General features: G+C 39.0%; 1 long non-coding RNA gene across 1 annotated transcript in view; it reads left to right on the forward strand.

The window, feature by feature from the left end:
* Positions 1-26,549, forward strand: part of LOC109551210 (uncharacterized) — a 277,287-nt gene extending 250,738 nt beyond the window's left edge. Inside the window, exon 7 of the long non-coding RNA XR_012325791.1 lies at positions 26,197-26,549. This is a non-coding gene — a long non-coding RNA (uncharacterized lncRNA). The remainder of the gene's footprint in view (positions 1-26,196) is intronic.
* Positions 26,550-27,744: the final 1,195 nt, after the last annotated feature.

The following is a 27,744-nucleotide window of genomic DNA, read 5'->3' on the forward strand; positions in this document are numbered from 1 at the left end:
AATGTAAAGAAAAATAGGTTTGGGGTTTCCATAATGTAGAAATTATGGGAAAGATTAAATCCAGTTTTTTAGAGGTCAAGTGAATCAACATAATTAGCATGCAAAAGCAACCAGTGATTAAATATCTAATGTTTTATAGGTTTGGTATAATGTCCAGCAAACCACATGTGCTTAGTAAATTTTAAATGATATCAACAATATTCCCTTGCTGCTGACAGACAGTTAATGTTTTCAGTTTGGGAGGCATTATTAATCCTTTAAGTATGGTTATTTCACTGAGTGAAGAGGGGAAAGGGTTCATCAGACAACAGTGGTGGGGTGGAAATGATGCTTCTTCCCATAATGATCAGATGTCTTGCCTCTCATTGGGATAATCGATTCTAATATTATTAAGCAAAGCCCCATATATCTGCCCTTGCATTTTTCTGATACAAATACAATATACCTACCACTGCTCAATATCTTTCATATGTGAAGTAATAAAACTGCTTCAATATGAAATCTTGTACTTTACATGTAGATTGGATTGCTATGGGCCATTAGACTCTTTACATAAACAATATATTTTGTTTAAAAGAAAACTGTGCTCAGTTTAACATTCTGAAAGTTCATAATGTGCAAAACCACCTTAGCAGAGTAAACGGTGTCAGGAAGGAATCTGGCATGGCCAACCGAGGCACGAAGGAGCAAGGAGCGTTAACTTCTAGTAAAATAACTTTTCTCCCGTGGGTGGTTTTAACGAGATGGCTGCCAACAGGCGAAAGCTCACTAATGTCAGGTGCAATTAAAAACCTTAATTCCAGGATCATTGTCTGAAGCATTCACAGTGTTCCATGCTGAGGGGCTGAGGCGGAGAATCCTAACCAAGGCAGCAAATGATTTGCCTTTCTGAGAAGAGAGCCATTTCTGCACAGAGAGCTGATGACATATTGAGGCCATGTCTGGCAGTATAATATGATGTCACAGGATCCATTTTTGATATTAGATAATAGCCTTCATTCTGGTAGGTCAGTATCTCATTCCTCAGCTTATTTATCTTCACTATGTAAAAAATCTGCAAACCAGAATTTGTAGACAAACCTCACCCGAGTGCACTGCAGTATTTGCATCTTGGGCTCCTTTGCATCACTGATCCTTGTGCTCTGCCACAGCTGTCTGAGTAATGGCTTTTTTTCCCTTTCTATCTGGGTTGGCTTTATTCCCAGATTCCAAATGAAAGAGACAGCATTTTACTTGACCACCCCATTCCAGCCGTTAAATACTGTGCCTTCAAGCTCCGATGCTCTAATGGTCGATTAAAGTTGATAACAGTCTGTCCAGTTTCCATTTTTTAACAATTCAGCCTGCTGAAATTGTAATATTGTGAAAATCTGAAGTCTACAGGACCTGCCTAAGAATCTGTCTGGATGTCAACACATAATAAACAAGGGGGAAAAGTAATGCCAACAGACCTCAGCATTTGCAGAGCTTGGGTTAGCTACGTAGCCTAGCCACGTTTGTGTAGAGTAGAACTAGCTGGTAGATCAACTGATCTATCAAACAGGATGTGGAATCGAGACACTCGAGGGGTCATTCACAGCTGCAGAAGGCAGACATCCTCAAAAACTCTCTAAACCAATGAATGACCTATGCATTCCCTTCCCTACCTGCCTTACCAAGAGGTCAGTCTTTATTTGGTCTTATTAAAACCCTTTCTTAACTTGTTCGGCAGACACATAACTCATAGCTCCTGGACTTTGTTGTTAGGGATGTTGTTGTGGGATGAAGGGTTACAAGGGTACAAATCTAATTGAAACAGTTTTGAAAATCTGATATCTCAGGGGATCAGAATAAAATAGTTTGAAATAATCTCTTTTCAAACCAACAGTGGTCTTTCTTGAGCCTTAGAAAAACAAAACTAAAACCAGGGATTCTGAGATGGATTTGTAGACCAGTAGAACTCTGAGATAAGCAGTTTGATCCCAGTCTTCTAAGTGATGGAAAAAAATAACAATTTCACCATGAGCCATGCTCCCTCTGTTTGTATTACGCAGACTCTACTGAGTTCCTTCCATTGTATTAGTCATCTTGCTTTTCTCAGTCAGGCTTAGATCCTTTATCTGAACGTGGATGACCTCCCAGAGTTCTCATCTTTTAGGCTAGTCTCATTTTTTTCAATCAGTTGCTTTGCTCTTGGATGCTTTTTTCATGTTGGGGAAGCAATTGCCCATTTTCTGAGTCGTTGCTGCTAAAGTAAGTGCAGATGGGTCCCTCCGATTCTGAGAAATTTATTACTGTTGATAAATATGACATTTCTGGGAATGTGGCTTCAATCTCCTTTTTCCTAGGCAGGTTGAAATGATGACCAAAGAACCTAAAGGGCCAAATATTTAGTTCTTCATGTTATGACCACATCACAGAGCCTGTGCTTACATTTTTAGACAATCTTTTCATCTAAAAACATGGATATTATTGCTTAAAAAAAGACTCTAACACTATCAAGCAATTTGAACTCTGTCTTTTGTCCACTTCATCTTTTTCAGAGGGGTCTTTGCTTCAAGGGAAAGGAGTATTCATGTTTTCTCATATGCAATGAGATAAAAGAAGAGTATGCAGAAATTTAACATCAAAAATTGATATGACTCCAGAAGTTTTCTTTCTCCTGTTTTTGGACTGTGGTGCCATAAAGTCTGCCCCCTGGCACATAAGCACTGATGATATTTATCTTTATTGTTCTTTTTCTTCATATTAATGCAAATGTTGGTGCTTAATGTTTATTGCTGAAATGCTTTTGAACGCTGGGAAGCCCAGACTTCTGACAATGAGTGTGAATTAAAGGGGAGACATACTCTGTCTTCCGGAAATGTCTTCATTTCCTAGAATTAGCTATTGATGTTTGCCGGGTACAAGCTTTAAGTCACAAACTTTCTGCCTCAAAAATCCATTTCTGTTTACATGTTTTATCTAGTCTCTAGTCCCTCTCTAGTCTCATCAATCTTCTTCTACCTTTCTGGAAACCCATGAAAAAGCCTGGCACATTAGATGATGATGATGATGAAGATGATAGTAATAGTAATAATAGTAGCAACTAATATAGCATACGCCAGATAGTTTTTTAAGCACATTACAAAGATTAATTTATTTAACCCTTATGACAACTTTGTGAGCTAGGTACCATTATCCTCCTTGTTAAACAGATGAGAAAATTGAGGCACAGTTTGGTTACATAACTTGCCCAAGGTCACATAGCTAGTAAGTGGTCAGGTGAGATTGGAACCCAGGAAATCTGACCTGAGGGTTTTCTGCTTAACTTATCCTCTGGGTGAATGCATTAGTTTGCTTGGGTTGCCATAACAAAATACAGGTTGGATGACTTAAACAACGGAAATTTATTTTTTTTAAGCTAGGATTCCAGCATCAAGGTGTAGGCAGGTTTGGTTTCTTCTGAGGCCTCTCTCCTTGGCTTGCAGACTGCCATCTTCTTGCTGTGTCTCACCTGGTCTTTCCGCTGTGTGTGCGTCCCTGGTGTCTCTTTCTGTGTCCAAATTTCCTCTTCTTATAATAACACCGGTCAGATTGGATTAGGGCCCACCCTAATGGCCTCCTCATTTTAGCTTAATCACCCCTGTAGAGGCCCTATCTCCAATTTGGGCCATAACAGTGAACTTCTGAAGACTTGTTTTCCTGGCCTTTGAGTCTTCTGCCTGGCATCATTGTTGGGTATCTCTTTTTCTTCCCTCTCTACCTAGCATTCTACTCTGCTTACTTGCCCAGACCTTCTGCCCACAGAGACCCATACCTTGCAGACTTAGTTCCCCCTGAGAACCAGATTAAGTCTCATTTAAGAGCCCATTTCTATAATCTATGATGCCTGGAATGAGGTGCTGCCCAGAGCCTGCTGTTGGAGTTAGTGAGGGATGCTTAGGTCTTCTGTGGGCCTCACAGTTGTAGCATTTCCCATTTTTATTGGGTGTGCTTGGTTGTGAGGTTTTAATCCTCAGTTTTCTAATTCTCCTTACACATTCCTTATAGGATGTGAACTCTGGCTTCAGTGTCAGCTCTTTGTTCTGCTACTTCAAAAAGTTCAAAATCCCTTGGTCTAGATCCAGCTCTGAAGTGCTTTCCATGGTTCTTTAGGTGATGATTGATAATGCAAAGTGAGTGGGAAGGAGAAATTACAATAGGAGATTAGAAGAAAATAGAAAATAATTAGAATAATAATTAGAAGAAAGCAGGAAATTATAAAAGTCTGTTATGTAATGTGTCTTCTGGATGGGAGAATTTATACGAAAGTGTTTGAAAAGCCCTCAGTGCTCTCCAGTGTGAGGTGGCGTTATTATTATAATTGTTGCATTTGCTTTATTATTCTCACCTCAAGATTCTGGTTTCTGTCAAAGGTGAACATAGAAATAAATCAGTAGGTGGACTGGAAACCCAGAAGTCTGGGGTGCTGTTGAACCACCATGAATGGGGAAGATGTCTTCTTGGAGCTTTTGCCTGACCAGTGAGTGTCCTGAAGATCAAGGGAACATTCAGCCCAGCTTCATGAAGGGGCAGCTGGAAGATGAAGGAAAAGACCCATCTGTGCTATAAACGGGAGGAGAGAGCCCATTCTCAAATCCAGGCCATGCGAGACTAGTTCAAACTGCAGGGAAAAGGCACAGGCCACCAAAACACAGAAAAATTCCAACCTGGCAAAGGGGTCAGAGAGAATCAGAAACACGCTTGCAAATACAGCAGAGAAGGAGGTGAGGCTAGCAAAAAAATAGGACAAGTAATAAGTGTGAAAGGGGATTGAAGCTAGTAATGACTCAAAAATAACTGAGCTGCCGAACCTATTTAAAAATCCTCTTAAAAACAGAAGCAGAGAAGAAAAAGAACATGGATAGGAGTGGCAAAGGGATGACCTTGAAGAATAATTAAGCCAAAACCAAGTGAGGGGCTATTTTGCAGCTCAGAACATAGAGAAATCAGTGTGGGATGGCAGGATTCCGAAGGCATTAAGGGAGCTTGTGCTCTCTAAGCTAATTAGTTCACACACTTACAGTTATTTTGAGGAAAAGTAATAGGGATCTAAGGATGCTAGGAAGAGAGGGGAATATAAAAGGTGGTTTCAATCTTAAACCAAGACAGAAGCCTTATGGAAATGCAGTTCAATATAGCTGATGTAAACATGCAATGGGGATGTGAAGGAGGGACCCCGGCACCCAGAGGGTAATGGGATCGTTGGCAAGAACCATGATTGATTTTTGTTTTTCAAGAACAAAGCAGGCCCAACAATTGATTTTTTCTTGTGCACAGGAATTGGCCGAATTTTAAAGGATAGCATAAATCTTTGAACTTTACTTACACATTTGGCACCAGTGTTCACATCATTTATTTCAAAGCTGGGGTAGCTTGGCTGTATGGGCCCTTGTCACACGGATTAAGAGTGGCCAGAAGACCAAAGCAAAGGAGGAGACAGACAGCAGTTTATTCAGCTCATGGTTGGGTGGGGAGTAAATCCTTCAGGTTAACGAAGCCTTCAGGTGATTCTCAACTGGGGGATTCTGATGATTCCCTCAGAATGTGAAGTCCTGAACAATGAGATGAGAAAATTGTAAGATGAGGTTTGGCTGAGGGCAAAACTACTGTCTTAGGGGCTTCCCGGGTGGTGCAGTGGTTGAGAGTCCGCCTGCCGATGCAGGGGACACGGGTTCGTGCCCCGGTCTGGGAAGATCCCACATGCCGCGGAGCAGCTGGGCCCGTGAGCCATGGCCACTGGGCCTGCGCGTCCGGAGCCTGTGCTCCGCAACGGGAGTAGGCCACAACAGTGAGAGGCCCGCGTACCGCAAAAAAAAAAAAAAACCCAAAAAACGAAAAACTACTGTCTTAGTAATGTAACGGGGCTTGAAAGGATCCTTGCTTTGGGTGGATGACTGGACTATATGAATGCTCATTTTCCTTATATATTGAGTATTTTATAATTCTAGAAATAATGGCTATTGTAATTTTTGAGCAGTGAGAGGAAGCAGGCAGACAGACCAACCAGAGATTAAGTTGGAATCTCAAGGGAGTAGGAGTTATCCCAGGGTAATGAGAATGACAGACCCTTCGATGCCCTTCTTTTTTTCTACCCACACTCTGTTCTAAGATTGAATATGCTGTTTCTATTGCCCCAGCCATCTCTGAGCCTTGCACTTTTAATCCCACAACCTATAACTCACCTGATTCCTGAGTACCACCATTGTTATTCCTAACTTGAACCTGATTCTATTTTTGGTAGAGTCCGTACTATAAAAGTGCAGAGTAGGGCAAAATGTTAGGGATACAGAGGCCAAAAGGAATACATAATCTAGTACTTTATGACTTAATTCAGAAATCCTCATGGGCAAAGATACGTTAAGTCTGTGAGATTCTGAATGAGTAGAATGAAAAAGTAATCAACTTTGATAAAATGAAAGGCTGATAGATCGCAGAGAAAGAAGGTCCTATCTCATGATCCTCCTGCAAGACCCCCACCCTATATGACTCATCGCCTTGCAGCCTCCAGGGCAGGGTCTCTTCCACTTTATAGGTGAGAATATTGAAACACAAGTCAAAAGGAACATCCAGTTTTAGCTCCTACATGTGAAGATCCTGGAAGTCATCACTGTCATCCTTACAACAAGAAAAAGCTGAGCAAACTGAAAACCAATGACTTTTCTTGGACCATCAGAGAATGATGTTGTGGAGCAAACTATCACTTTGAAATCTGGAGAGACAGGTGAATACAGCAAAGTCACACTGAAATATGCTTCCCTGGAGAAGAAAAGTAAAATAAAATTTTTTACATTTCTTACTCTTAATTCATCTAAAAGATAACTGTTGAAGTAGTATATGGCTTATGGATAAATGAAATGACTAATAGCAATGTCATAAGGGACAGGGAGGAGGAATTGGGAAAACTCTGTTATAAGGTACTTTCCATAAATGTGGAACAGTATACTGTTATTTGAAGGTGGGCCTAGATTAATTAAAAATGTATATTTCAAACTCTAGGGCAACCACTAAATTGTTTTTAAAAAGAAGAATAATTGATATGCTAAGAGAGGAGAGAAAATGGACTCATGTAATTAAAACCAGAGAAAGCACAAAAAGGTGGGGAAAAGAAACAAATAACAAGTGTAGTGAATAGAAACAGCTACAAATATAATAGACATTAATCCAACTATATCAATAATCACTTTAATGTAAATGGTCTAAATACACCAATTAAAAGGGAGAAATTCTCAGAGTGAATTAAAAAAACAAGAACCAACTATATTTTGTCTACAAGAAAAACGCTTTAAAAGTAAGGGGATGGAGCTTCCCTGGTGGCGCAGTGGTTGAGAGTCGACCTGCTGATGCAGGGGACGCAGGTTCGTGCCCCGGTCCGGGAAGATCCCACATGCCGCGGAGCGGCTGGGCCCGTGAGCCATGGCCGCTGAGCCTGTGCGTCCGGAGCCTGTGCTCCGCAACGGGAGAGGCCACAACAGTGAGAGGCCCGCGTACCGCAAAAAAAAAAAAAAAAAAGTAACGGGATGGTGAAAGATATACCATGCTAACGTTAATCAAAAGAAAGCTGGAGTAACTATGTTAATTTCAGACAAAGCAGACTTCAGGACAAGGAAAATTATTAGGAATAAAGAAGCCATATAATAATATTGGAGTTGTAATTATATAATAATGTAGAGATCAGTTCTCCAAGAAGACATGACAATCCTTAATGTGTATGTAACTAACAAAAGAGTACAAAATACATGAGGCAAAACTGACAGAACTGCAAGGAGAAATGGAAAAATCCATTACCATAGCTGCAGACTTTAATACCCCTCTTTCAGTCATTGATAGATAAGAGTAGTTTCAAAATCAGTAAGGATATACTTGATCTGAACAGCATTATCAGTCAACTTGATTTGTACAATATTCCATCCCATGACAACAGAATATACATTTTTTTTCGAATTCACATGGAACATTCACCAAAATAGACTACATTCTGGACCTTAATACACATCTTAACAAATTTAAAATAACAGAAATCATATTAAGTATGTCTCAGACCATAATAAAATTAAACTGGAACTCAATAACAAAAAGATAACTGGAAGATACTCAAATATTTGGAAATTAAACACATTTCTAAATAACACACAGATGAAAGAAAATGTTTCAAGAGAAATTAAAAATTATTTTGAACTAAATGAAAATAAAACATCAAAATTTGTGGAATTCAGTGAAAACAGTGCTTAGAAGGAAATTTATAGTGTTAAATGCATATGTTAGAAAAGAACAAATATCTTAAATCAATTATCTAGCTTCCACCTTAGGAAACTAGAGAAAGAAGTGTAACTTAAGCCTAAAGCAAGCCAAAAAATAATAAAAATTAGAGCAAATGTCAATGAAACTGAAAATAGGAAAATAATAGGGAAAGTCAATAAAACCAAAATCTCTTTCTTTGAAAATATCAATAAATTTGATAAACATCTAGTCAGGCTAACCAAGGGAAAAAGAGAGAAGACACAACATTTTCCAAAATCAGAAATAAAGGAGGAATATCACTACTGAGTCCACAGAAATTAAAAGAATAATAAAGGAATACCATGTATGCTCACAAAATTGATAACTTAGATTAATGGATGAATTCCTTAAAAGACAAGAACTGCCAAACTCTCACAAGGATAAATAGGTTACATGAATAGCCCTATATCTATTAAAGAGATAAAGTCAGTAATTAATAACCTTTCAAAAAAAGAAAGCATCAGTCCCAGATAGTTCACTAGTAGATTATGCCATGTATTTAAAGAAGTGATACTACTTTTCAGCAGTCTCCTCCAGAAAAGTAGAAGCAGAAAGAATACTTCTTGATTCATTCTATGACTACAGCATTAAACTGATTAAAAAAAAAAAAAAACCCAAAACAGATAAAGACGTTACAAGAAGGGAAGACTATATCAACATAGAAGCAAAAGTTTTCAACAAAATATTAGTTGATGGAGTCAAACGTTGTATAAAAAGAATTATACACCGCAGTCAAATAGGATTTATCCCAGGTTTGCAAAACTAGTTCAACATCGGAAAATCAATTAGCATAATCCACCACACTAACAGGTAAAAAAAAAAAAAGTCATATGATAATATAAATTGGTACAGAGAAGGCATTTGACAAAATCCAGCACTAATTCATGATAAAAACTCTCAGTAAACTAGAATTAGAGGGGAATTTCCTCAATTTTGTAAAGAACACCTACAAAAACCCTGCAGTTGACCTAACACTTAATGGTGAGAAACTTACTCCCTAAGATCGGTAACAAGTCTAGGATGCCCTCTCTTACCACTTCTATTTACCATCATACTGGAGTCCCAGCTAATGCAAAAAGACAATAAAAGCAAATATAGTTATACAGATTGGGCAGGAAAAAATAAAACTGTCTTTGTTATTTGTAGACTTTTTAATGATGGCCATTCTGACTGATGTGAGATGACAACCTCGTTGTAGTTTTGATTCGCATTTCTCTAATAATTATCAATATTGAGCATCTTTTCATGTGCCTGTTGGTCATCTGTATATCTTCTTTGAAGAAATGTCTATTTAGGTCTTCTGCCCATTTTTTGATTGGATTGTTTGTTTTTTGATATTAAGCTGTATGAGCTATTTGTATACTTTGGAAATTAATTCCTTGTTGGTAACATTGTTTGCAAATATTTTCTCCTAGTCTATAGGTTGTCTTTTTATTTTGTTCATGGTTTCCTTTGCTGTGAAAAAGCGTTTAAGTTTAATTAGGTCCCATTTATTTATTTTTGTTTTTATTTCCATGACTCTAGGAGACAGATCCAAAAAAATAGTGCTGCAATTTATGTCAAAAAGTGTTCCACCTATGTTTTCCTCTAGGAGTTTTATAGTCTTACATTTAGGTCTTTAATCCATTTTGAGTTTATTTTTGTATATGGTGTTAGAGAATGTTTTAATTTCATTCTTTTACATTTCATTCTTTTTCATTCTTTTCCAGTTTTCTCAGCACCACTTGTTGAAAAGACTGTCTTTTCTCCATTGTATATTCTTGCCTCCTTTGTCAGAGATTAATTGACCATAAGTGCATGGGTTTATTTCTGGGCTTTCTATCCCATTCCATTGATGTATATGTCTGTTTTTGTTCCAGTACCATACTGATTTTATTACTGTAGCTTTGTAGTATAGTCTGAAGTTGGGGAGCATGATTCCTCCAGCTCCATTCTTCTTTCTCATGTTTGTTTTTGCTATTCGGGTATTTGGGGTCTTTTGTGTTTCCATACAAATTAAAAAAATTTTTGTTCTAGTTCTCCTAAAAATGCCATTGGTAATTTGATATGGATTACATTGAATTTATAGATTGCCTTGGGTAGTGTAGTCATTTTAACAATATTAATTCTTCCCATCCAAGAACACGGTATATTTTTCCATCTGTGTCATCCTCAATTTCTTTCATTTTAACGATATTAATTCTTCCCATCCAAGAACGTGGTATATTTTTCCATCTGTGTCATCCAGCAATTTCTTTCATCAGCATATTATAGTTTTTAGAGTACAGGTCTTTTGCTTCCTTAGGTAGGTTTATTCCTAGGTATTTTATTCTTTTTGATGAATGGTAAAGGGGATTGTTTCCTTAATTTCTCTTTCTGATATTTCGTTATTAGTGTATAGAAATGCTGGAGAGGGTGTGGAGAAAAAGGAACCCTCATACACTGTTGGTGGGAATGTAAATTGGTGCAGCCACTATGGAGAACAGTATGGAGGTTCCTTAAAAAGCTAAAAATAGTTACCATATTATCCTGCAATCCCACTCCTGGGCATATATCCAGAGAAAACTCTAATTCAAAAAGATACATGTACCCAAATGTTTATTGCAGCACTATTTACAATAGCCAAGACATGGAAGCAACCTAAATGTCCATCAACAGATGACTGGATAAAGAAGGTGTGGTATATATTGATATATACAATGGAATATTACTTAACCATAAAAAAGAATGAAATAATGCCATTTGAAGCAACATGGATAGACATAGAGATTATCATATTAAGTGAAGTAAGTCAGAGTAAGACAAATTTATGATATTACTTATATGTGGAATCTAAAAAAGAAGATAAAAATGAACTTATTTACAATACAGAAATAGACTCACAGTCATAGAAAGCAAACTTATGGTTACCAAAGGGGGTAGCAGGTGTGTGGGGGGAGATAAATTAGGAGCTTGGGATGAACATATACACACTACTATATATAAAATAGATAAATGACAAGAACCTACTGAATAGTACAGGGAACTATACTCAATGCCTTGTAATAACCTATAATGGAAAAAAAATCTGAAAAAGAATATGTTCATATATATATGATATATATATATATCATATATATAAAAGTGAATCACTTTGCTGTACACTTGAAACTAATACAACACTGTAAATTAACTATACTTCCATTTTAAAAAAAAAACCTGTACAACACAAAAACAGAAAAGAATATCTTTGTTTACAGATGACATGATTGTCTAAAGTCCCAAAGAATTGAGAAACAAACACACAACTCTCCTGGAACTCATGAGTGAGTATAGCAAGGTCATTGGATACAAACTTAATGTACAAAAGTCAAATGTTTTCCTATATACCAGTAATGAACAATTGAAATTTGAAATTAAAAAAATTACAATGGCACCAGAAACCAAAATGCTTAGGTATAAATCTGACAAGATATGTATTATAAGATGTATATGTGGAAAACTACAAAATTGATGAAAGAAATAGAAGAAAATCAATAAATGGAACAATTCTGTTTTCATGGATTGGAAACACAAGTCATGAGACATATTAAGGAGAGGGCTGAGACTAAAGCTTTTGTTTTCAGATCCTCACACCAGAAAATAACTTTAATTTGTGGGACTAGATTTGATGTCTTCTTAACTAGAACAACTTTTAAAAATTAGCCAATTGATTAATTGTCTGATTTGGTTACCTTCACTTTTAGAAGGCAATGCATGCTTAGAGTGAAAAATTTAAACACTGTAAAAGGTTATGAAAAGTAAGTTTTTCTCCATTCCAAGAAGTAATTACAGTTATCAATTTCTGGTATGATTTTCCAGAAATGTTCTAATCATCTACTATCTTTCAGAAGGTAAATCAGAGCTTGTAGCTCAAGATGTTAAGAATGTTGACTTTTCCATTTGTGAAATCTTCATAAACCATATAAATATATGTAGAAACTTTTACTTTCTAGTTTGCATTGTTTTAATATTTTTTACAAGGAGTACTTACTAATTTCATTGTTAACTAATTCATAGTTAACTCATAGATACTAATTTTATAGGTAACATGTAAAATTCTCTGGTTTCTACTGCTTTCTATTCTTTTTGGGCAAATAATTCAAGAATGAGGTCAGAGTTGGTGAGATTTTTCCTGTTCTTTCCAACTGTGCGTTGCATGTGCGTATGTATGTGGAGTTTGGAAAGGAGAAAATAGCCAGAGAAGATGGAAAGCAAGAGATAAGAAAAGACTTTTCCCTTCTTGTGTGTCTCTAGGTCCTCCAGAATGTCTTAGGAGGGGCACAGGGATGTCCCAGATCATAGGACACTTCCTGTGGACAGTTTCTAATTCTGGAAACACATTAGAAGCAGCAGTCAGAGCCTTAAGGTGCAGCGGGTCCTTAAAACCTGTGGTTTAGAGGCATGAGCCTATGCAATTTTCTAGGGTCTGATTGTGGATAGGGAAGCTCTGCATCTTTAGAAAGATCTCTCTGCCTCCCTACTCAGAGTCTTGTAACTTCTTCATTCAGCAAAGTCAGTGTGAGATGAGAAGAGAAATGTACAGAGAGCACCCACCATTATGATCATCTTCAATACCTGGCCCTGATTAAAACGACTTCTGTCTTACTAGTTTTCTTGTTCTGCATTTCTTGCAAACACCACAAACATATCACAGTTTAGACAGCAAATTGCCTGCCATTTTAATGAACTTAAAATATTAGTCCAATAAGGAGGAGTTTGATATTCAAGAGTGAACACTGTGATGACACTGGTACAGGGCAGTTGCCTTGACCAATGTCATATATGAGGACTTTATCCTGGGATTTCCATGTGCTTTGAGGTTGAAGCAAATAGGGTTCTGTTCTTTCAGTCGTACCACAGGCATTAGTGTGGGGCCTGTGCTGAGGTTAGGGCTAAAGCTAGGCCTGGGGCAGGGGTTTGGAGAAAGAGAGGAGGACATGAGGAATTGGAGAAGGGCTTCCTGCTGCCCTTGAAGAATTTAAGATTAAGGAGGGTAGGCAGAACATTTGAACAACGTTAACAGCATTATTTCAGCAGAAATCCAATAATGCGTCAATATCAGGGAGTACCTTGAATGGTACAGGAGCCTGTGTGGGAGTTGACAGAAGCTAAGAGCATGTGGTTGGAAGATTTCACACTTGCACGGGGGTGTCTGGGAGCATCTTTCAGTTGTGATTGGCAGGCTGTCCTCAGTTCACTATCTGGAGCCTCCATGTATAGCAAGGTCACGTTCCCAAATACTCTGATTTTGGAGTCCAGCCAGATGAGGCCACTATTGTTGCTCAGAATTTACTGGATGCCCTGTTTGAGGTCCTTTGGCTTAGTGACATTTCCCTGTAATGCGGCACTGCATGATTGTGCAGACATGTGCAGCCCACTGACATGAACCCCGGGGGAATCTGGTGGTTCTGGTGTTTACCCTTTATAGGCTTGAAAAAGAGCGTGTCTCTCTCTTCCTGGAAAAAAACTGGTTCTCATCTTTCCAGTACTCTTGTCTTGGTGAAGATAATATAATTGTTATTTTTAGTTCTCATCATTTCTCAGCGGAATAATTGTTGTGTTTTCGATACCCTGTGAAGAACACGTTGGATTGCTCCGAAAAAGAACTATCTGAGGCCAGTTGTCCATCAAATCTGCGGATGTGAGCAAGGGCAGCCTGGGTGTCAGATGCCTCCTGTCCCCCAATGAATCACCTGGGAGCCTTATTAGGAACTTTCCAATGACAGGCTCAACTATATTTACCTGATATCACTAGGTCCTTTTGACTTTAGCTTGCTCATCTCAGAAAGTAGGAGGGTGATGCTAGGTGCTGCCAGCTGTCTTTGTTTGTCTGCTCAAGGGAACTCTTAGCTGTGGAAGTGTTAATCCATTACTGATGCATTTGAATAGTGTAAAGTTCAGAGTGGAAGGGAGCTTAATGGCACCTAAATCACTCTGCAGCCCCAAGTCAGAAGCAGCTCCTTTTCTCCCCTAAAATTTTATATAAGGACCTACTATTTATCCTGTGCTTGCTTTGTGCCAGGCACAAGGCTTTAGACCAAGCATTAGATGTCTCCTTTAATGCTTTCATTTAGCTCTCATGTTAAATGAGGCCCCATCTTACAGGTGAGAAAACTGAGGTGATGCTTTAAGAATGCTTTCTTAGTTATCTCAACCAACGTCCCATCACTAGACTGTGTCAGAACAGTGGAAACACCACGTTGACCTCCTTCTTGGAAGTCCTCATGCGGTGTGGATTCATCTCGAAGAGCTCAACTCAGGTTCATTAACCTCAAGGAAGATGTGCTAGGTGTGGGGGGCAGGCTGTTTAAATCACCATCGAAGATGTTTGAGGACTAGGGGAGAAGTTTTGACTCAATATTCACTTCTCTCCTTCCTTGAAAAGAACATACAGATTTCACCAAATTTACCCATCACCCACAACCCCTCCAAAACATTTGTTGTAGCCAGTTTCCATTCTTATCTGCTGGCCTAATTCATCTGTAAGCCCATGTTCAACCATTCTCTCTGTCTTTTTCAAATTGTTCACTTATCTGTCTCCAAACTGATTATCTTGTATTATTTAGCTGTTTTTGAAGGGATTATACTGGGAATTAAAGTTTCTCCTGCTCCATGTCATCAATAAAGATAAACTATATTCAGTACCAAATACAAGGAAGAGATAGCTTTGTTATTTCCTCACTAAGAGCTTCAGTTTTGCACTTATCTATAGTATGGGTGAGTCAAGTTCAGCCCCATGCTGAACCTTAGCTTTGATCTCTGGAAAATGGTGATAGTTATGACTCAGATGTGTCCAACACCTCAAAGCTGTTGTGAGGACAAAAGAAGTTAATAATGTGCTCCAAAGAGCTTGGAATATATACAAATGAAAGGTCGTATTATGAGCAGTCATGGCCTTGACCTTTCTCTTGTGGCCCCCTGCCTTCTGCCCTTGCCAAAATATGCCCTCTTCTACTCATACTTCAGTCTCAGATATGCTGTCATGTCTCTGTGAAGAGTACCATTGCCACACCCTATGTATGCTTGGGCTGCCTTAACAAAGTACTACAGACTGTGTGGCTTAAACAAGGGAAGTTTATGTCCTCACAGTTCTGGAGGCTAGAAGTCTAAGACGAAGGTGTTGTCAGGGTTTGTTTCCTCTGAAGGCCTCACTTTTTGGCTTGTAGTGGCCATCTTCTCCTGTTTTCACATGGTCTTCCCTTTATGTGTGTTTGTGTCCTAATTTTTTCCTCCCGTAAGGACATCTGTTAACACTGTATTAGGGCCTAATCTAATGACCTCATTTAACCTTAATTCTCTCTTTAAATACCTTATCTCCCAGTACATTCACGTTAGGAAGTACTGGGAATTCGAACTTCAAAGTATGACTTTTGGGGTGACAAAATTCAGCCCGTAACACCTCATTACTTTTTCCTCATTTCCATCCTTCCAAGAAGCCCTTTCTGTGTGTTTTCACAGCATCCTTTATTTTTTCCCTATCATGACACTTACCACTTGCTTGAATTTCTTATTTACTTGTTTATATTCCGGATTAGACTCTAATAAATCTGAGTAGATCTCTGCTTTGTTCTCCCTGTATCCCCAGTTCCTGGAGCAAATGGATTTCTAGTTAATCCTTGAATATTTGTTGAATGATTGAGTTCTTGTTACCACCTCTAAGTATATGAAATTAGACCAAATATTTATTTCACATATACGATGTCTCAGATAATTTATGTATCTTATTTCATGTAAAAATCACAAGAACCCCATGAGGTAGATGCTACTATTAACATCCCTGTTTTATAGTTGAGGAATTTGAGGCACAAAAAGGTCAAGCAATTTACCTAAGGTCAAAGAGCAAGTCATACTGGTGAAGATGGAATTTGAACCCAGGAAGTATGACTTCAGAGCCCTCGTGGTTAAATACAATATTGAGATGTCTCTTGGTAGAACAACAGTGTGGTTTACAGTTATACCAGCTGCCGTCTTATCCAAGTTGAGCCCAAGTCTCCCTCTAATCCATGTCCTAAACGGGGGGGTTTTTTTAATGGTTGTCTTAAGAGTGGTAGAATGGAGGTAGAAGGAAGGGAGGGGAGTGATTAGCACATTTGGGTTACAGTATGGGGTTTGTGTTTGGAGCCAAGTTAGCTGGAAGACAGATAATGGAGCTCCTAAGGTGTGCAGTATAGATGAGAGAGGATTCACCACAATTTTCATCATCCATCTTACCTTAGAGATGAACAGCTTACAAGTCTTTACAGTCTTCAGAGCACTCTCCCTTTTATCATCTCATGTGATTTTCAAAACAGTCAACTAACATAAGCTGAAAAGATAATATTATCTGTGTTTTATTGGTAAGGAAAACGATTGAAGATGGCTAAGTACATTGCCCAACATTGCCAAACTAGTCATTGGAGGTCCCTAAGATTAAATTCTAAGCCTTTTGCCTTTCTCTCCCTTGGATTGAGTTTAATATGGGAAAGGAGTAAAGAGAGAGCTGAATTTCAGGGGGGGACACCTTCAATCTGGAGGGGAGAGGAGGGAGAGTGTCCTGAAAAGGAGACTGAATTCGATTGCTGGGAAACATTGAAGGAGATCCAAGAAGGTGCTGGAGGCAGAAGTCAAGGGATCAGGGAGTCTCAGAGTTGAACTCATCAAGCGAGATGACTTACATGAATGCTTGATACATGTGAATGCTCAGAAGTTGGTGATTGGGAGACCACTGAGCATGTTCTCGAGCATGTTCTCAGTGGTACAGTGTGGTCAGGTCTCAGGTGAACTCCTCTCTCTGAATGAAGTTTGTATTTTTTCTCTAGAATTTCTATTAGTTGAATAACACCAAATTGCTAGATATCTTTTCATTTGCTTTTGTTTGTTTGAGTTCCCTCTGCCTAAAGACATACAGCTTTGATCTTTCCTCAGGATGAGTCCTCTGGAGCAGGTTTGTTTGCAACACCAAAGTACACATTTACTCCTGCCTCTCCCCGACATACCCAAGGCCCCTTTGTTGTAAGACTATTATTTTAAAACCACTGTCTCTGAGATTTGGCATCTTAATTTTCATCTGGACTTTCTTTCCTTCTATCCTTCTATGAGCTAAAATTAAAAATTAGATATATTTTAGAAATATGTCTAGAATAAGAAATAAGATGTTTTCTCCCTTGTACCTTGAGGATTCCTCAGCTTTCCTTCCTCCCTCTAATCTGTTTTCTGACTGCAAATTGTTGTGCTGTGGTGGCTGCTCTATGAGGTAGACTAACTTGTAATGAGGATGTGATGTGCTTAACTGGTGTTGCAAGTCGGAAATGAGGTCATTGAATACAAGACACTTGAACAAAATGTTATTTGTCTAACTTCTAAAGACTCTTATGGACTCTCTATTCTTCCTGCCAGAATTAACCCTCACCATTGGATTTTCTTATTTACCAGGATAAGAGCACGCTAGCTTGAAGAAGAAACATTATCCTGGTTAACTTCACAGATAACTTTTTGGGAGAGTCATGGGGTGAAAGACTGCTTGGCCCTGATGTTTCTCTGTACCTTAGCAGCATATCCAACTGTAGCCAGCAATGTAGAAATTTAATTTTCACACGAGACGTCATTCAATTTTTGGCAAAGTAGTTCAGTCCAGTATTGATGTACACAGAGCCTTGAGTATTCAACTGCCTCAACTGCTGCCTCAAATCTCTCCCTTGATGTGGAGACTTTGGGTACTGTCTCTCTTGTATCTAGATCATGAATTTGGCTTCAGATGGGCAGTGTTACCTTTCTCAAAACATAATTGACTCATTCCTGCCTCTGCAGCTTTGCTAATTGCTTTGTCCTTAAGTGCTGACCCCCATTTTTTTCCTGCCTGTGCAAATTCTACCTGCTTTTAAATTTGATTCAGGTCCTATCTCCTCTCAGAAGCCTTCCATGATATGAAAGTTAACAGTTCTCCTCTGTATTCTGACAGCTTCTGTTGTCTCTAGTCATAATCTAACATATATTACTAATTTGGTTTCTGCATGCTTAATCTTTCCCAATAGATTCTAAGCTCTCCAAGGCCAATGACTCTGCCCTTTTCAACTTTTGTATGACCAGCGTCTTTCTAGCACAGAGATTTGTTTATAGTAGGTGTGAAATAAATGTGTGATATTGGTTGATTTATGGTCATGCTCTCTAACACAAGACATATGGAGTTCATTGGCTTGGTGCTTGAGTGTCAACACCCCCACTACCACCCCTTTCTCCAAGTTATCCTCTTGGCCTGGCCCAGCTGAAACTGTGGAAAGTAGATAAATCACTCAGCTCCTAGGTCAGACAGCTCAGAGAGACATGTACACAGCAGGCCGTTGCCACTGTAATGATGCAGTGGCTGTGCTGTTTGCCAGTTCCTGGACAACAATAGATTGCCTTCCTTCTCTTAACTTTAATTCCATTTCTCATAAGCCTGAAATTGCACTTGCTGTTTTCCAGCTTTTTTCCCCCACCCTGCCCTAGTTCATGTCAGTGTTCCTTAACTAACATTTTTATGGCTTGAAAATCAATTCTGCACCAGATATAAAGACATACTCTGTCTTCAGCCTTTGTTCTCAGTACCAGCCTCAGCACCCTGCATTAGCTCAGTGCTGTGGCTTGAGACCCACTCGATGGTTTCTAGTCTCTGATTGTTTTTATTTGAACTCTGGTTAGATCTGGGTTGATGTTTATGAAATAGACCTTCTAATTCTCTCTTTTCATCAATTTATTCCCAGATAGTGGAATCTTTGGAATTATAGAACTGAAAAGATATTGGTTTTAACAATTCTTGTTAATTGAAAGCCTCACTTATTCTATCCAGTTCAACTTGAAGATTTTGGAAAAGAGGAGAGATTTGTAGGCTAAAGCAGAGGGTTTGAAAAAGACTTTACTGATGTTCAATGGCCAGCCTCAGAGTAATATTCAAGATCCTTTACAATTCAGATTCAGATTACTTTGTTTTTGCTTTAGGCCAACTTTGTGGGTCTTCAAGTTCAGCACCATGGACAGGGGAGATTAGATCAGGGAATGGTTGGAGCAAACCTCAGCCTGGCGAAGTTTAGTAGGGCACCATAGGACCACTTTTCATTCTCAGGGATGGCCTTATTTAAAGGCACATGCATTGTGAGTTGAGAAACTCCATAAAGGACATCTCTGCTGCCCTAAACAATCACGTGAACTAAAATAGTCTGTAAAAAAGCACGTACTTTGGAATCAAAATATCAAAACTTGAATTCTAACATTTTTTTATATTTACTAAGTGTATGACTTTGGGTCTGGTGCCCTCTCTGAGGACCAGTTTCTTTATGTGTAGATTTGGGAATCTACTGTCCTTAGAAACTCCTGCTTTGTCATTGCTGCTAGCACAGCACTTGGTATCTTTATGCAATCCCTTCACTGGCTTGTCTGCTACCAAATGCTGGTAGATCACAGTATAACCCAGTGTCTATACCTGGCACTCACCTGACATAGTCCAGCCTTGATGCGCCAGATAAAACACAGACACTTCTGTCTCTACCAGAGACCATGCGGCAGCCTGAGGCACAGAGGCCTTTCTGGGCAAACTATATAGACCTGGGCCTGGTGGCTCTTTTGTTTGCGTATACCAAATTTGAAATGGGCTATCATTAACCAAATGGGGAGCAGCTGTGCTTACTGAGAAAGTGTGCTTCCTCAGATTGGTAGACATGATAGAAATTCCACAGCTAGAATGTCTGGCTCAAGAGGCCTCGGGAATGTGTGAAACTGCCTTTGTCAATGTTCTAAAAGAACCTCTTTCTCTCTAACCTAATATCTCCTGGGCTGATCCAGTGATGAGTCCTTAAGTTTCTCAATTAGAAGATTATGCCTTTGGGATGAGTAGGATTTTCACTGTTAAAAGGCAAATTCCAAAAGCAATATCTCACATTAAGCAGTTCCCAGCAAGTGATACCTTCTTTAGTGTGAATTAAGGGCTGGCAACTTCCTTTAGAACTTAAACACAGAGCTGAAAAGGGACCAGATGAGGGAGAGAAAAGTCTAGAGTACAAGTCCCCTCACCCAGAGGCTACCAGGGATGAGGAGAAGTTCATGGATGGAAGGTAGAGCTGCCAAAGACCACGTATGCACACTTCAAAGTTGTGTCCAAAGTTGCCACTGACTGAAACCAGATTAATTTTTATTTGTTTTTGCAATATGTTCAAACTTATGATTAGATAGACATCTCCTCCACCTTTTCTCTTTGTTTCTCTCTTCCCCAACACTCTCCATTTTTTACCTTTTCTTCTTCTTATCTCCATTCTCAGTGGCCCATGATCCAAGTTGCCACCAGTATCTCACAGTGCACATTACCCACACACTTCTAGGAACCCCAGAATGACTTGTGGAGACATGATTTCTGCAGTGGTGGTGTGGGGCACTCCATGGACCCTCTCTGTTCAAAGTCTCTGGAAACTGTCTTCAGGGCATACAGCAAATGAAATATTTATTCAAGACAGTTTACTAAATCTCAGTAAGAACAGTAACATCGTGTGGCATCTGTACCACAATTTACTCCTCCCTTCCCCTCTCCCAGCTCACAGTGATGGACATCCACTCCAGGCAAATGCAACCAGGAGCACAGGGCTCCATCTTCACCCAGACCCCAGATGAGGGCTGTGGTGTCTCCTAGAGAGGGGCAGGCAACCAGCACTTCTCATCCTGCCCCCACTCCCATCCTGTGTTGCAGAGGCTCTATTCCTGGCAAGAGTGACTGAGAAGTATAGGGCTTTCTTCCTCTACCCAGTTTGCACTTGTAGGGTGGAAAATCTACTTCACACATGGAAGGCCAGAGATAGAGCACCCTAGTCACCTCACCCTAGCTTGGTTTTAAGGCAAAGGCTCCATTCCAGGAAATGCAAGCTGCAAAGACTGGAGGCTGCTACCCCAGCCCAGGTGACAGTAATGAAGGTCATGGAGCAGGGATGTGACTCTGAGAGAAGTAGGCCACTGTCCCTGACCCCAGCTGTGGAGCAGTGGTGCAGATTTGTTGCTCAAGAGGAGAGGCAGGCCATAAGAATAAAGAGCTCTGAAGCTCTCCCCAAGAGAACTAACTTTGTTTGTACAATGGTGTGAGGAAGTTCAAACCTAGGAGTGTTCTTAAAAACAATGGAGATTTTAGTGACAAGCAATTAAGAGGAAACTCGTAGTTCCATGTGACTAACAAGCTAAACCTTAGACCATATAGCAACTTACCAGAGAGAATTATGGAAAGAGACAGTTAAGAAGAACCCTCTTGGGGTTAACACAAACCTCCAAGACTGGCCTCAAAGATTACCGCTGTAAAGGGACCCACATTTAATCGTAGCAGACTGTGGAACAATTTATGCCCCAGAGCATTGTCAAAATAATAGAATAATCAGCGAGCAATTAGTGGAGGCTAATAGCTGGGCATGATATCAATGGAGGCAGACAACAGAGATCAGCAAAAGAGACAAAAAATCACTAATAACATCACTGCCATCCCAGAGTGACAGTATGCATGCCCAAGGCTGAACCCTCTGAGCAGTGATACCAGAGGCTGCTTTCTTAGGGAGAAATAAATGACTAAAATAATTCAGCCAACTCACCAAACAAATAGCAAACAACAACAAGCCCCAGAGAAAGGGATCAACATACAGCGGTGCATTATTTAAAATGTCCAGTTTTCAATAATTATAAGACATGCAAAGAAATAGAAGAAGGTGACCTAGATGGAAAAAAGCAGGCCACAGAAACTGCCTGTCAAGGACCCAAATGTCAGATTTAGCAGACAAAGACTTTAAAGCAACTAGAGACATACCTCAGAGATATTGCAGGTTTGGTTCCAGACCACTGCAATAAAGCATATATCACCTCAAAGTGATTCACACAAACTTTTTGGTTTCCCAATGCATATAAAAGTTATGTTTACACTACACTACAGTCTGTTAAGTATGCAATAGCATCATGTCCAACAAGCGTACACATCTTAATTGAAAAATACTTTATTGCTAAAAAATGCCAAAACAATTACCATAGTAACAAAGATCACTGATCAAAGATCACTGATCACAGATCAGATCACTATAACAAATATAACAATGATTTTAAAGCTATTAATATTAATAATGAAAATAATAATGAAAAAGAAATATTGTGAGAATTGCCAGAATGTGACACAGAGACATGAAGTGAGCAAATGCTGTCAAGAAATGGTGCTGATAGACTTGCCTGATGCAGAGTTGACACAAACCTTCCATTTGTAAAAAATGCAGTATCTGCAAAGTGTAATAAAAAGAAGTGCAATGAAATGAGGCCTGCCAGTATTATAAATATACTCAAGGAACTATAGGAAACTACAGTCAGAGAAGTAAAGAGTGGAAAGGAGGTGCAATGACTGTGTCTCATAAAATAGAGAAAAATAATGAAGAGTTAGAAATGATATAGATAAAAAAGAACCAAATGGAAATGAAGAAGGTGAAAAGTACAATAACTGAAATTAAAATTTTACTAGAGGGGCTTAACTGTAGATTTGAGGTGGCAGATGAAAGAATCAGTGAACTTAAAAATATATCATTTAGGGCTTCCCTGGTGGCGCAGTGGTTCAGAGTCTGCCTGCCGATGCAGGGGACATGGGTTCGTGCCCCGGTCTGGGAGGATCCCATATGCCGCGGAGCGGCTGGGCCCGTGAGCCATGGCCGCTGAGCCTGCACGTCCGGAGCCTGTGCTCTGCAAAGGGAGAGGCCACAACAGTGAGAGGCCCACGTACCAGAAAAAAAAAAAAAGTATATCATTTAGAGACTATGCAATCTGAATGACAGAGAAAAAAATGAAGAAAAGTGAACAGACTCAGAGAAATATGGGACACATATGTGTAATGAAAGTACTAGAAGGAGAGGAGAAAAAAGAGCAAAAAATATATTTGAAGAAATCATGGCTGAAAACTTTCTAAATTTGATGAAAACCATTAACCTACACAACCAAGAAGCTCAACAAATTCCAAATATGATGACCACAAAGGAATTTACACCCAGGCATATCACAGTAAAAAAGCTGAAAGAAAAAAAATCTTGAAAGCAACAAGAGAAGGTGACTCATAATATATAAGGAGACCTCAATAATATTGTGAACTAATTTTTCGTTGGAAACAATAGAGACCAGAAAGCAGTGGGATATTCAAAGTGCTGGATAAACAACAACAACAAAACCCAAACTTGTCAAACCAAGAATCTTTTATCCAGCACAACAGTCTTTTGAAAATGAAGGTAAAATAAAAACATTCGCATATAAACAAAATCTGAGAGAGTCTGTTGCTAGCAAATCTGCAAGAAATACTAAAAGAAGTTCTCAGGTTAAAAACAAATGACTCCAAGCAGTAATTTGAAACCACATTAAAAAAAAGAAAGACTAAAGATAATTATGTTATTATAAGAGATAGCATAAAAGCATATTTTTTTCTTTTTTATTCTCTTTCCTGGTTTTAAAAGGAGTTTATTGAACAGTATGTATATAATTCTGTTGTTTGGGACTTTAACAAAGAGAGATGATATTTTTTGACAACATAAGTACAAGGATAGGTCAGAGAAAAACTGTATTGGAACAAAGAAATGACACTAGTTGGTAACATGAATTTACAGGAACAAAGAACCAGAAATCGCAAATAAGGTTAACATAACAAATTCTGTAAATAAATATTTGTTCTTCTCTATTCTCTAAACTTCTTTAAAAGACATAAAATTATATAAAGTCATACTATGACAATGTATTTTGGGGTTGTAGCTTATCTACATGTGATATGTATAACAAAACAGCACAACAGGAGAGGAAAAGGTACAGGTTTATATAGGAGTAACATTGCTATGTCTCACTGTAATTAAATTGGTGTAAATCTGAAATAGATTTATTTTCTGATAAATTTATATGTATATGGTAAGCCCTAGAGCTTTCACTAAGAAAATATCTTCTAAAAATGATGAAAGAATTATTAAAGGGATTAAAATGTTACTTTGGAAAATGTTTGCTTTATGCAAAAGGAAGCAGTAAAGGAAGAATAAAGGAACAAAAAAGATGCGAGACATATAGACAACAAAAAGTAAAATGGCAACCTTAAATTCAAATATAATAATAATAGCATTAAATGTGAATAGATTAAACAATCTGACCAAAATACAAAGATTTTCAGACTGGATTAAAAAAAATTGTGATCCAGCTATAGGCTGTCTATAGGAGATACATTTGAAATTCAAACATACAAATAGAATAAAAGTAGAGAATGGACAAAGATATATCACACAAATCATGTATAGAAAACCAGGAGTCTCACTAATATCAGACAAAATAAAAGGCAAAAAGTATGTTAATAGAGATAGAGAGGGACATTTTATAAACATAAAAGTATCAGTTTATCACGACGATATAACAATTAACATATATATACCTAACAAACAGAGCCCACGAATGCATAAAGCACAGACTGTTAGAAATGCAGGGAGAAATAGACAACCCAAAACTAATAGTTGGAAATCTTAATACTTTACTTTCAATAATGGATAGAACATCTAGGCAGAAGATTAACAAGGAAATAGAAGACTTGAACAACACTGTAAACCAAATTGACCTAATAGACATCTATAGAAAAAATAAGAGCCAGATTACACTCTTCTCAAGTGCACATGGATGTGGTAGGCCATGAAAAAAGCTTTGATAAATATAGGAGAATTAGAATCATACAAAGTATACTCTCTGATCATAGTAGAATGAAATTACAGATCAATAACAAAAAAATGAAAATTCACAAACATATGGATATTAAACAACTTACTCCTAAATGATCAGTGGATCAAAGAAGAAACTGAAGAAAACTTAGAAAATACACTGACATGAATGAAAATAAAGGCACACATACCAAAACTTACAGCAGTGCTTAGAGGAAAATCTACAGTTTTGAATGCCTATATGAATAAAAAAATGAAGAAAGATCTTAAACCAATAACCTCATCTTTCATCTTAAGACACTGAAAAAAACAGCACAATAAACCTGAAGCCAACAGAAGCAAGAAAACAAAGATATGAGCAGAAATTAATGAAATAGGGACTTCCCTGGTGGCGCAATGGTTAGGAATCTGCCTGCCAATGCAGGAGACACTGGTACGAGCCCTCGTCCAGGAAGATCCCATATGCTGTGGTGCAACTAAGCCCGTGCACCACAACTACTGAGCCTACACTCTAGAGCCTGAGTGCCACAACTACTGAAGCCCGTGTGCCTAGAGGCCGTGCTCCACAACAACAGAAGCCACCACAATGAGAAGCCCGTGCACCGCAACAAAGACTAGCCCCCGTTCGCCACAGCTAGAGAAGGCCTGCCTGCAGCAACGAAGACCCCACGCAGCCAAAAATAAATTAAATAAATAAATTAAAAATAAAAGAAATTAATGAAATATAGAAAATGATAGAGAATATAAACAAAAGCAAAAGTTGTTTCTTTGAAAATACCAACAAAATTGACAAATCTTTAGCTAAACTGACCAAGACAATAAAGAAAGACATGACTTAAATTACTAAAATCACTATAGTCCACAGATTTATGGAGGTTCTGGTCAATGAAGTAGCACACAAAAGACACACAAACACAAAGACACACACCCACTTTGATTAAAAGGGAAGATACAAAACTGTTACTGTCTTCTTATAAAAGCCATCAGAATCAACAAACCACTAGGACCAGTAAGAGAGTGTGGTTATGAAACAAGATGACATAAAAATATATAGAGTCTTTCTATATCAGAAGTAACAAAATTGAAGACATAATAGAGTATAAAATACCATTCATGATATCAATAAAACGCTGCAGGATATATAAGGATTAATCTAATGAAGAATGTATAAAACACAAATGGAAAAAATTCTATTAAAGGACATTTAAGAAGACTTTTTTTTTTTTTTTTTTTTTTTTTGCAGTACGTGGGCCTCTCACTGCTGCGACCTCGTCCTGTTGCGGGGCACAGGCTCCGGGCGCGCAGGCTCAGCGGCCATGGCTCACAGGCCTAGTTGTTCCGCGGCATGTGGGATCTTCCCGGACCGGGGCACGAACCCGTGTCCCCTGCATCGGCAGGCGGACTCTCAACCACTGCGCCACCAGGGAAGCCCAAGAAGACTTTTAAAAAGGAAAACAACATACTGTGTTTATGAGTGGGACACTCATGAAGGTAATTCACCTCAAATTAATCTAGGAATATGTCATGTGGCGCTCTCCCCAGACAGCTCGGGGAAGGGCTTATGCTCGCAGACCTGGCCTCATTCCTGTGAGCACTACACCAGGTCAGGGAGAAGGATGGTAGAAAGAGAAAAGTTGGGAAAGAGGCCAAGGCAGATACCTCGCTGATCTCTCAGTGTATACGTGGCCCAGAGGAGTGTACTGAGCACCAGGAACAGTGACAGTGAGTGACAGTGATCACCAGAAGGGAGAGGTGGAGGCCACCCCAAGTTCTGGACCCACAACTCTGTCAGTGATTCGTGTCTGACTTCCGGTGACTTCTTGAATGATGCTGAATGATGCAGGATCTCCTTGTACACAGTGAGGATACTAATCCCTTCCCCACCCTCCTCACAGAGTGCTTGTAAGGATCTAATAACATGATGGAAGTACTCCTTGAAAAATGTAAGAACACTGTGTGACATTTGAGGTGACATTCCAGCTGTCTTGCTAGGACACACAAAATGACACTTAGATCCTGATCATCAGAAATGTCCAGATTTCCCATCTCTTGTGTCACTCCTCCGTACCACAGTGGAAGGCCTTGGTGAGGCTGGGGCTAAGTTGGAATCAGTGCCCAGTTTAATAATTTAGTAACTCAGGGACCTACACCTACAAGGCACTGCCTCTGATTCGCCTATCTGAGTACAGCAGGTGTGGCTGCCAGCAGTCTGTTCTCTGTTAAAGCCCATTCCATTAGGTGGGAGAAATATGCAGAAAACTTGCCTTTGCAGCTGCCTGGATGCTTAGTTAGAAGAAGGTGAACATGAAAGGACTCATCCCCACCAGGAACTTAGGATCCTAACTTTGAGGAGGTACCTCCAGCCAGTAGCATTGAGAAGGGGGAAGTCCTGTGTATGATTAAACCTGAACACACTTTAGACAGTTTTCAGAAACAAGTAGGACCTCTCTTGGGATCAGATGAAATCACTACGATAAAAAAATTTCTTAGTAATCTTACCTTACATCTTACCTTAGAGCAGAGGAGAAGAAAGAAGAGGGTGGAGTCTGATGTATCTATCTGATTGTCTTATTTTCATTTGTTAACTAAATATTTATTGAATGCCTACTATTTTTAAAGTCCTTAAAATGCTTTAAGTTTTTGAATCTCAGCTGCCGTAGCATTAAAAAATCAGGGGAGGGCTCCCCTGGTGGCGCAGTGGTTGAGAGTCCGCCTGCCGATGCAGGGGACACGGGTTCGTGCCCCGGTCCGGGAAGATCCCACATGCCGCGGAACAACTAGGCCTGTGAGC

This window comes from Tursiops truncatus, chromosome 14 (assembly GCF_011762595.2).
Source record: "Tursiops truncatus isolate mTurTru1 chromosome 14, mTurTru1.mat.Y, whole genome shotgun sequence".
Lineage (NCBI taxonomy): Eukaryota > Metazoa > Chordata > Mammalia > Artiodactyla > Delphinidae > Tursiops > Tursiops truncatus.